Source organism: Mesocricetus auratus, unplaced genomic scaffold, assembly GCF_017639785.1.
Source record: "Mesocricetus auratus isolate SY011 unplaced genomic scaffold, BCM_Maur_2.0 Super-Scaffold_100009, whole genome shotgun sequence".
Taxonomy (NCBI): domain Eukaryota; kingdom Metazoa; phylum Chordata; class Mammalia; order Rodentia; family Cricetidae; genus Mesocricetus; species Mesocricetus auratus.
In genome coordinates, this window is record NW_024429193.1 from 60,939,351 (window position 1) to 60,951,358 (window position 12,008).

Genomic DNA, 12,008 nt, shown 5'->3' on the forward strand with positions numbered 1-12,008 from the left:
GGCGGATCTCTGTGAGTTCGAGACCAGCCTGGTCTACAGAGCGAGTTCCAGGACAGCCTCCAAAGCCACAGAGAAATCCTGTCTCGAAAAACCAAAATAAATAAATAAATAAATAAAATGTTAACTAAAAAATGTTATAATATCAGAGAATACCAGATCCTGACAGTGACCCATAGTCTCCAAAGAAGATTACAGGACACCTCGATGTCTACACAACGCTGACCAGGGGGCAGGAAGCTCCAATGCACACCTGCTGCCAGGACCTGGCCCAGACCGTGGGCAAGCCACAGGACATTGGAGAATTGATTGTACCCTTTGCTTAGACAAAATAAGGTCAGTCTTTTCCATGTCCCTCTTCCACAGAGAGAGAGAAAAAACCTCTCACCTTTTGGCCTGGCTAAGATTGATGCTGTTCTTTGATACTTCTGCCTGCTAAAGGAAAGTTGGGTATGGCTAACTGTATGTGGACTGGACCCTGTCATTTTTTTTTTTTTTTTTGGTTTTTCGAGACAGGGTTTCTCTGTATTGTCTTGGAGCCTGTCCTGGAACTCACTCTGTAGACCAGGCTGGCCTCGAACTCACAGAGATCTGCCTGCCTCTGCCTCCCAAGTACTGGGATTAAAGGCGTGCGCCACCAATGCCCGGCTGGACCCTGTCATTTTTAATAGATCCAAAAACTATATAAAATTTATCCTTCTCAGATCTCTGATAGTCTAAATGGTTAGACTGTAGCCAGCTTAATAACTCATTTAATAAAGTTCTGATAAGCTGATAAAACAGTGACTACCTGCTGTTTAGTCACAAGTTTAAGGTTTTTAGGTTTATTTTAGTTGTCATCTGAATATAAACTTAAAGGGCTTTTCATCAGGCCAAAGGAACCTCTGTCCAATCTATACCTGACTCTCTGGACAGAAGAAAAATGTTCAAGCTTCTAACCCAAACCTGTTGCTTTTGTTATGACTCAGTTATAAATCTGTTCCTGCAGTTTTACAGATACTCAATATCTGCTTTTTCTAATTCTGTACTGATTGGTAATGCTAATATAGCTAAAACTTTTATGTCCTTTTATACAATAAAGTTAATATAAGCTTCAGAGGATCAAAAGTCATAAAGCTTGGATCCACTTCTCTTAGGTCAAAAGGACTCCAGATGAGTACAGCTCTTGTTGTCCCACCTGTCTGTTCCTGAGGATGGGATTTTCTTCCTTGGTCTTGGGACTTCTGCCCTTCCTATCCCTAAAACTATGGACCTAAGGGTTCTGATTAAGTATATGTTTAGGCCGGGCGTTGGTGGCGCATGCCTTTAATCCCAGCACTCGGGAGGCAGAGGCAGGCGGATCTCTGTGAGTTCTAGGCCAGCCTGGTCTACAAGAGCGAGTTCCAGGACAGCCTCCAAAGCCACAGAGAAACCCTGTCTCAGGGGAAAAAAAAAAGTATATGTTTAAACTTCTGTTCCCAGTTTAAACACATCTCAAACAGATTTCTGCTTCTGGTTTCCACTTCTGGCAGACAAGATTCGACTATCAGTTGCTGACTACAGCCTGCTCCTAAAGACTATGAGGGCTAGACTTGCTGTGGATGTGATCGGGTCCAGATGATAGGAATACTTCCTGTTTCTTCAACAGAGTCTGCCAATCAGATGCTTCTGATAAATACTCATTGCCTAACTTCCTGCTTTTTTTTTTTTTTTTTTTTTTTTTTGGTTTTTCGAGACAGGGTTTTTCTGTATTGTCTTGGAGGCTGTCCTGGAACTCGCTTTGTAGACCAGGCTGGCCTCGAACTCACAGAGATCCACCTGCCTCTGCCTCCCGAGTGCTGGGATTAAAGGCGTGTGCCACCAATGCCCGGCTCCCTCTTTGCTTTTGACTAGCATTTCAGCCTACTTGGGCCCCTGACTACGACACCCCAAAGTCAACAGGAAGTAGCACAGAAAAGATTATGCTGCCCCTTTTCATTGGTTGAAATGCTAAATCAAAAGAAAAACTCAGCCAGGAGTTGGTGGCGCACGCCTTTAATCCCAGTACTCCGGAGGCAGAGGCAGGCAGATCTCTGTGAGTTCGAGACCAAGCCTGGTCTACTGAGCGAGTTCCAGGACAGGCTCCAAAACAATACAGAGAAACCCTGTCTCAAAAAACAAAAACAAAACAAAACAAACAAACAAACAAAAAACCCAAAAAGAAAGAAAAGAAAAGAAAACCTTCCTTACATAGGGGACAAGATAACAATAAAAATTGTCCACTAGTAACTTAGTATTGGGTTACCTATAAGAAGAGGGGGAGCCGGGCGTTGGTGGCACACGCCTTTAATCCCAGCACTCGGGAGGCAGAGGCAGGCGGATCTCTGTGAGTTCAAGGCCAGCCTGGTCTACAGAGTGAGTTCCAGGACAGCCTCCAAAACAATACAGAGAAAACCTGTCTCGAAAAAAAAAAAAAAAAAAAAGAAGAGGGGGACCTCCAAAATAATACAGAGAAAACCTATCTCGAAAAACCAAAAAAAAAAAAAAAAAAAAAAAAAAAAGAAGAGGGGGAAATGAAAGGGATAAACTAAACTAAAAGGCCTCACTTCTAATAATTTAGGAATAAAGGGACCAGACCCTCACTCAGTCCCTGCTTTAGCAGCCATGACAGGCTACAGAAAAGACATGTAGGTCTCTGACACAAGGAAACTCCAGATCCTCTGGCATCCCAGAGCCTAGGGCCAAAACTGAACTCAAAGAAACTCCAGACCCCCCTAGCCTCCTAGATGCTTGGTTTCTGGGAACTGTTTGGCCACAAAAGAAACTCCAGGGGAGACCAAAACCTCCCCTGTAGTCTACAGGAAATAGTTCTGAAAACTATTGGTATCTATGTACTATCTGCAAGTAACAAGACAATGCCATAGAAACCACAGAATGTTCCCTCTCAGCACTGACCAATGAGAATAATTGGTACACTGGTATTTCATGCCAAAATATGACTTTGAAAAATTCTCCTAATTGTTCCCAAATGTCAACCAATCAGAAACCAACCTGTACCTACTGATGTAATCCTGTAACTTTTTTCTTTAAAACCTAGCAATAGACGGAGAACTTCGCTCCCTCTGGAGGCTGCTGCACCAGCTTGCTAGACAGGATCCCTGTCATGGTTAGATAAACAATAAAACCTTGCTTTTGCAGTTTGGTGGGTCTGTCTTCCTGGTGGTCTCTGGGGATCTTTTCGACTTGGGCACAACAGTCGCCTTCTGTATAGCCCAACATTGTTGCACTATATGTGGGTAGCTGCCTTTTCGGGGCTGCAGTAAGAGCCAGCTGACTCACCCATGGTTAGTACCTAATATGGGGAGTGTGGATAAAGAAAAAGCTAGCCAAAGACAGAGACAGAGGAATAAAATCAGGAGGGCAAATTCAGTCAATATTGAGTTTATTTTTCACCATTCTTAAATACCTTAACCAAAAAGGGGACCATGGGATCATGTATACGGAACAAACAAACTAATGATGAAACTGACATATTATGGGCAGAAAGTGATCATTTGCAAAGAACTTGCGATAATATTTTGGGAGATATAAACAATAAATATCCCAAAAGCAAGAGAATTACATTTATGCCGGGCGTTGGTGGCGCACACCTTTAATCCCAGCACTCGGGAGGCAGAGACAAGTGGATCTCTATGAGTTCGAGGCCAGCCTGGTCTACAGAGTGAGTTCCAGGACAGCCTCCAAAGCCACAGAGAAACCCTGTCTCGAAAAACCAAAAAAAAAAAAAAAAAAAAAAAAAGAGAGAGAATTAAATTTATAAAGGAAACTAACAAATCCTTCCTAGCTTTTTACAGGGAACACCAATATCTGGAGTCCCTACATCCTATACAGATACAAATAAATCAGAAAAGGCAGGTTACAAATAAGAAAATTCAAGTAAAGTGGCTTAAAGTCCTTATGATTGTGTCCAAAACTCAGCATTATAGGCTATTCTCATGGTATAGTTGATTTTTAAGGAATCCTACTGACTGATCTCCAATATTCAGAAAGAGAGTTTTTACATATTGAAAAAGATGAATTCATACCAGGTGATACAGAATTGACTTTATTATTTATTCAGTTACAAGAAATAATCAGCTGGGCAGTGGTGGCGCACGCCTTTAATCCCAGCACTCGGGAGGCAGAGGCAGGCGGATCTCTGTGAGTTCGAGGCTGGGCTGGACGGACAGCCTCGAAAACAATACAGAGAAACCCTGTCTCGTAAAAAAAACAAAACAAAAAACAAAACAAAAAAAAAAGAAATAATCAGTGGTTGGAGAGGTGACTAAGTGGTTAATAACCAGCACTCACATGGCAGTTCACAACTAAAACACCCATACACATAAAACAAAATAGTAATTAAAAAAATAATCAGGAATAGGAATGATTATATATATATGTATATCACAATCCAATCCCATATGGGTCTTCTAGGCCCTTTAGCACAAGGTAATGATGAAATTGAGCAACTATTAATAGAAAATGTATAGGAGGCCTCAGAATTTCACTAAAAACATCTTATCAATAGCAAAGGTTTGAAAAAATATTTTTCCATCACTTGGCAAGAAGCCACAGAAATCATAAGGATATGTCCTACTTATTCTTTTGTACAATCCAACTCCACAGCCCCCAGGAAGTAACCCAACAGATATTCAAAGGAATTAAATCTGGCAGATTGATGTGTTTCAAACTGTAGAATTTGGAAAACTCAAATATGTACACCACACCACTGATACCTATTCAGGATTTCAATGGGCAACTGCTTTGAGTTCTGAAAAGACTGGTTCCATAATCACACATTTGCTAAGAGTTATGCCCATCATGGGAATACTTGTACAAATTAAGACTGACAGTGCACCGGGCATTGGTGGCACACGCCTTTAATCCCAGCACTCAGGAGGCAGAGGCAGGCGGATCTCTGTGAGTTCGAGGCCAACCTGGTCTACAGAGCGAGTTCCAGGACAGCCTCCAAAGCCACAGAGAAACCCTGTCTCGGAAAACCAAAAAAAAAAAAAAAAAAAAAAAAAAAAAAGACTGACAGTGCTCCAGCATATGTCAGTAGTAAATTAAACAATTTTTTGCTTATTGCAATATAAAGTATATTACAGATATACTATCCAATCCTACAGGGCAGGCAGTTACAAAAAGATCAAATTAAACTCCAAAGGAAATGCTAAATAAACAGAAAGGGGTAATAAAGACAGGCAGATATAGAATTCACAATGCTTTATTAACTCTGAATTTTCTGAATGCTAATGAGAAAGGAATGACAGGTGTGGAGAAACATTGGCTAATAGGAAAAAAACTACAGAATTAAATCAGTCTGTATACTTTAAAGGTGTGCTGACCTCAGAATGGAAATCAGAATATGTGTTATTGTGGGGAAGGGACTTTGCTTTTGTTTCTACAAGAGAAGAAAAACTATGGATACCATCAAAATTGATAAAGACTAGATTTGAACAAGAGACACTCCTTGAAGCCGAGCATTGGTGGCACATGCCTTTAATCCCAGCACTCAGGAGACTGAGACAGGAGGATCTCTGTGAGTTCAAGGCCAGCCTGGTCTACTGAGTGAGTTTCAGGACAGCCTCCAAAACAAAACAGAGAAACCCTGTACCAAAAAACAACAAAACACAAAAAAGAGACACTCCTTGATAAGAAGAGATAATAGTTATTCAAATAATGGTTATTCAATCTAAACTAACCTTAAAATTAACAAATGCAAGAAAAGATTAACAAATGTTTTTCATTTGATCAGATATAACTTGCCATAAGGAACCTCCCCAAATTGGGATTGGGGAAGGGTTTTGTTTTTGTCTTTTCAGAATGAAGGCATCCAGCTAAGGAATCTAAAGACCACTCGACAAGTGAGACACCTGAAGAAAAATCATCCAGACAAAAAAGTTCCAAGAAGAAGAGTAAATTGGCCCATTAGTATCTCACATCTCCAACAGGATAAAATTTCATAAATCTTCCCAAATATTAGTTTCTGCTGTTCTTTACAGACACACAGTGCAAATGGTTCTTTTGTACCCCAGTACAATTAAAAATTAAAGCTGGATTTGGAGTTGGAGTGTGGCTCTCTCGTTTTTCTAAACCCAAGCACGACTTGTTAAGGTAAAATCCAAAATCTCTCTCTCATGCCAGAAGAGCCACCTGATGTGGGACAGAAGAAAACCAAGTATAAAGGGACTGCTTTATTGCCATTAATCTCTTATCCTTTGTTTTAATTTAGAGTCTTTGAAGCCTTTCTTCAGGTAAAAATATTGTCCAATTTATGAGATTAGTATATATATGCATATATATCTTTAACTTTTGTCATATTAATGGTCATTTGGAGCACTAATTATTTCTAGAAAAAGGTTTCATCTAGCTTCCAACATGATTTCAGGTTTGAGTTCTTATCAGGTAAATAGGAATTAAGTTTTTGTACTCTAGATATACATAATAAATATTGATCCTTTAGCCTCTTTGAGATCTGCTGCATATGACATTTGAAATGTACTTCTCCCAGGACTTGACAATTAACCCAGATTTTTCTTTTCAGCATACCCTAAAGATGCTGTCGCTCCCAGTAAATCTAAGAATAAATCTAAGAATATGGTGCCCAAATTCTCAAGGGGTGGGTGGCGCATGCCTTTAATCCCAGCACTCGGGAGGCAGAGGCAGGCGGATCTCTGTGAGTTCGAGGCCAGCCTGGTCTACAAAGTGAGTTCCAGGACAGCATCCAAAGCCACAGAGAAACCCTGTCTCGAAAAACCAAAAAAAAAAAAAAAAAAAAGAGGTGGGGTGGGTAGTTTTTAGTTGTTCAAGGGGTTATGGATATGTATTATTGTTTAGGGGGGTTGGTTACAAGTTGTTATTGGTAAAGGTCAGGAAAAAAGTGAAACAGAGGAGATTACATTCAGAGTTCTGGTTTTGAAAAAAAAGTGAAGATATAGCTATGACAGGTTATAAGGGTAGATTATTGAATCTACTCAGAAAAGAAAAAAAGGGGGATATAAAATAGGATAAAAGATAGATTACTAAATCTACTTTTACATCAAAAAAAGCAACTACTAGTTTTAAAAAATTTTACATTGGCTGGGCGGTGGTGGCGCATGTCTTTAATCCCAGCAGTCAGGAGGCAGAGGCAGGCAGATCTCTGTGAGTTCAAGGCTGGGCTGTTCCAACAGCCTCCAAAACAATACAGAGAAACCCTGTCTCATTAAAAAAAATTACATTGGTTTGGATTTTTTGTATATTAATATAAAGTTGAGATTGTATTTGTTAGAATATACTGTATATACATTTCTATTCTTATTCAAAGTATGGTACCTATGCAACTCATTTAACAATGTAATGCAAAGTTTTAGCCCTTGAAAGTTATTATTACCAACTATTTAGGATAATAATGAAATTCAGGTTAGTAATTAGTCACCCATAACAATTGATTTGTAGTCATGTTAGGTATGTTTTCAAGGTCAAACAGAGATATATTTTAGCTAGACAGGTTGTCTTCAGGCACTTCAGAGATCTAAAGACTATGGCATTTAAGATGTTTTAATAACATAGGTTCTTTTTTTTTTTTCATTTTTGTTTTGATTTTCGAGGCATGGTTTCTCTTTAGTTTTGGAGGCTGTGCTGGAACTCACTCTGTAGACCAGGCTGTCCTCGAACTCACAGAGATCTGCCTGCCTCTGCCTCCCAAGTGTTGGGATTAAAGTCGTGCGTCACCAACGCCAGGCCTATATTTCTTTTTTTTAATGACAATGAAAGATGTTGCTCCTGGCAGCACCAATCTACTTCAGAAAAGATGATGGGCATAGAAAAAACTTCACATGGAGTTTACTTTCTTTGTGGCTAAAGTTAGCCACTGGGCAAGAAAGTGTTCTTGCCTCAACTGCTGAGAGTATGGTGTCCAAACTGGACAAGCAGGACACAAAAGAAAGGCCTGCAGAACTTTGCCAAGACAAGGTAGGACAGCCGTTCAAAGTATCCTGCTTCACAGTAAAGTCAGGCATGTATTTTAGGCCTGTAGGTGGAAGATGGATGCCCCAACACTGCAGAGGAGGCTTGGGTGACTGTCCAGGGATCCAGCTATTTCTCTCTTTGCTCACAGTTTTTGGAAGTTGCTTGCTTGAACCTGCTTCCTCAGGTAATTCTGTTTCCTTCTTGGGTCTCTGGTGGAGCTGAAGACTTTATAGTAATAGTTATGTTTTCCTTGTTACCAGAATTAGAAAAGAAATTCACTAAAGAAATGTAAAGTATATACAGTTGAGAGACATAAAAAGATAGTTTTGGCAGGCAGTGGTGGCACACACCTTTAATCCCAGCACTCAAGAGGCATAGGCAGGCAGGTCACAGTGAATTCAAGGCTAGACTAGGCCACAAGGTGAGTTCCAGGACAGCCAGGACCCTATCTCAACAACACCCAAAGGATATTTTTGGTAATGCAAGTTAAAATAGTGAATTAGGTAAATGTCAGGGGTGTCTGGGGGCACCCTGGGTCAAAGTCAGAGAGGGTGGAGTGCCCTTTCAGGTCAAATTGAGAACTCACTTGTTGTTTAACAGTGATCCTTTTTAAAGTAAAAAACTGTAAGGTGGGAAAAGTATTACCCAATATTTTTAAAGGTATCCCTATGATGTACCTAGTGTCCAATGTCCTCTCAGGCATGGTCTGCGAGTGTAATGATCTCATCCAGTGTGACCTTGGACAGTCAATTGCTTTTCATAATAAACACTTGAAGCCTCACCTCTGTAGCTTCCTGTAAGCGCCATCTTGTAATGTTGTCGGTGGGTGAGCTTTGGGCCATTTCCTATTTCAGCGGGACAATTGTCAGCTTGGGCCATTCCCCCTCCTGCCAGGACATGATCTGTGCTCCTCCACAGGTACAACCTTTTGACTCACCAAGATAGGAAAGATATGGAGTATCTATTTCCTCTGTATTTGTCAATTGTTAATGGGCTAGACATTGTTGATATATTTATTGACTGTATATACTGTATATAATCGTTGTACTTATTGTGAAGTGACCAGCCCCCCATTTTAGCAGCCATGACAGACTAACATTTGCTCAAATGACCTTGCCCCTTCTGTCCTGGTCACTAGGAGGTCAGATGCCCTCCTCGTGGCGAAGAACCAATCAGAAGCTGGCTGGCAGGGCTGTGCTTTACAGCTCTGGGTGTGCTTTACAGACAAGTGCACAACAGTGACATGCAGAGCACAGCAACCACCCGGGGAGGGCCTATGGGCCATGACAACCAGTTGACCAATCAACACAGGGCAGGTCATCCAAACCTGGAATTGCACCAATCCTGAGACTGTTGCACACTCCCCTTAAGCTGCCCTTTAAGATCCCTGCCTCTCCATTTCTGGGGGATCTTTCTCCAGTCATCTGCTGTGGTGAATGGATGAAAGGCCCAAGCTAATGGGGTTAGCTCATTAAACTACTACAATAAAAGACTCTTTGCTTTTGCCTTGAAATGGGCCTGTTGGTGATTTTGGGGTTTAGAATTTGGGCACAACAATTGTATATAGTTTTACTTATATTAATTATAACCATTTTTTATTTTTGGACAAAAAAAGGGGAAATTTGGTGATTTCTTGTTTGCCTGAAGGTAAGAGGGCAGAGCTAGCCACTAGCTACATAGATGTCTGGGCAGAGACAGGAACTTGGTGTATCCTTGCATTCTGAGGGTTTTGTAGCGGTGAGAGCTCTAGGGGCCGCTCTGCTTCTCTGATCATTCACCCTGATATCTGACTCCGAGTTTTTACTAAGACCAGTTAGAGCTCATGTTACATCCCTCTGCTTCTTTTTAGAATGGGATCCCTGAATCCAATCTCCTTTATTTAGCTTTTTCCACACTACTACTAATAGCAACTTGTAACGAATCCCTCTTAAATGATAATAAACATCCATAAGCAACTTTTGGGGAAATGTGAATGTAGTATTGTAGACTACTTCTTGCATATTGGGGACACTTGCATCTTTGGGGGAACCTTGAAAATCAGGATAAAGGCTAAGTCTTGGCTGGAGTATTCTGGAGGCTGGATCATCTCAGTCAGCAGCCTTGAAGCTGTTTTGGATGTGGGACCAGTGGTAGTACACACCTTTAATTCTAGGAATCAAGATTAAGAGGTAGATGGAACTCTCTGAGTTCAAGGTCACCCAGGGACAAGTGAGATTGAATCAGTCTAAAAGAATAACACATCTCAAATCTTTAATTCTAGCACTAAAGAGGTATAAAAGATAGAAGCAGGGTCTTCAGTATTCAGTAGGAGGCATTCAGTCTCCAGCCATGCTGAGGAGAGTTTACAGTCTGAGGCTTAGTGAAAGCTCGTGGAGACAGGATCACCCCCATTCTAGCTGACATAGAGGTAAGAATCTTTGTTTGGAGCTAGGATTTTCAGATGGTCTTTCTTGATCAAACCTGATTTTCCTTAACTTGTAATGGATCCATAGCCTCTCATTTCCTGTAGAAATAAAAGCATAACCTCTCCCCCAAAGAAACATATCTTTTGACTTAAATTTTGAAGTCAAAATACTTTAAAAATAATATGGGTTGCTTGAATCTAGCAGTTTTATAAACCAGTGTCTCTCTCTTTTTTTTTTTTTTTTTTGGTTTTTCGAGACAGGGTTTCTATGTGGCTTTGGAGGCTGTCGTGGAATCAGCTCTGTAGACCAGGCTGGCCTCGAACTCACAGAGATCCACCTGCCTCTGCTGGGATTAAAGGCGTGTGCCACCAACGCCCGGCTAAACCAGTGTCTCTTAGCAGTCAAAAAGTTCAAAGACAATACACAATAACATACAGGATCTAGACTCTCTGTGTATTTCTCATCTTTCCATGGCTTATTACTATGCTTTTTTTTTTTTTTCAAGCAGAGTTTCTCTGTGGCTTTGGAGGCTGTCCTGGAACTAGCTCTTGTAGACCAGGCTGGTCTCAAACTCACAGAGATCCACCTGCCTCTGCCTCCCAAGTGCTGGGACTAAAGGTGTGCAGCACCACCACCTGGTTTTTTATTACTCTTTTAAGGCCTTTTCCTACACTTTCTCCTTTCTCTCCCTAGCCTACACATATTTTTAAACACACTGCAATCCATTTGGAGGTTTTTGGGTTTTTCTTTTTCTTTTTTTTTTTTCTGCATCTGTCTTTGCTGCATATTTATAACCTTTTCTTTCTTCTTTAACAAAAACCCTAAACCCATCATGCAATCTGCTAGCAGAGTTCTCAAGTCTGCAGGCAGAATCTGGGATAAGCCTCTCTGTACTAGGTGGTGTAAGAGACTAGTGGAATCCTCCATGTAGCTTACTTAATTCATGGTGGTTGGAAGCTGGCTTCATCTTGCAGGCAGGAGTCAGGAAACTTGTCTCTGCATTTCGGTTTTCATGAGACTGTGAGACTTGGAAACTGAATTTTTCTCTGTTTCTTTAAATTTAGAATCTTTTGTTTGTTTGTTTCTTTTTCAAGACAGGGTTTCTCTGTGCATCTCTATAGACCAGGCTGGTCTCGAACTCACAGAGATCTGCCTGCCTCTGCCTCCCTAGTGTTGTGATTAAAGGCTTGCGCCGCCACCACCCGGCTTAAGAGGAACTTTTAAAGAGAACTTTAATGAGAGCTTTTAGAGAAAGGACTTTTGAGGCGAAAGCTTTTAGAGAGAAATCTTAGAGAGCTTTTGAGAAATTTTGAGGCAAAAGCTTTTAGAGAGAAATCTTTTGAGAGAGAACTTTTTGGGAGCCAGTTTATTTCCTTTTGCCCCGCAGATCAGAACTTTTTAGCAAACCCCTATCTGCCTGCTGTAAGCCTTCTCTCTGAAGCCCGTTACTGCAGATTTTAGTTTAGTTTTCTTTTAGAGGACAAAAAAGCAAGACAGGTATGTAGGCACATGTCTTTAATTCCAGCACTCAGTAGGCAGCAGCAGTCAGATCTCTATGAGTTTGAGGCCACCCTTGTCTATATAGTGAATTTCAGGTCAGTCAGGGCACACAGTAAGACCCTGCCTCAAAAAGAAAGAAAAGAGAAGGAACACAAG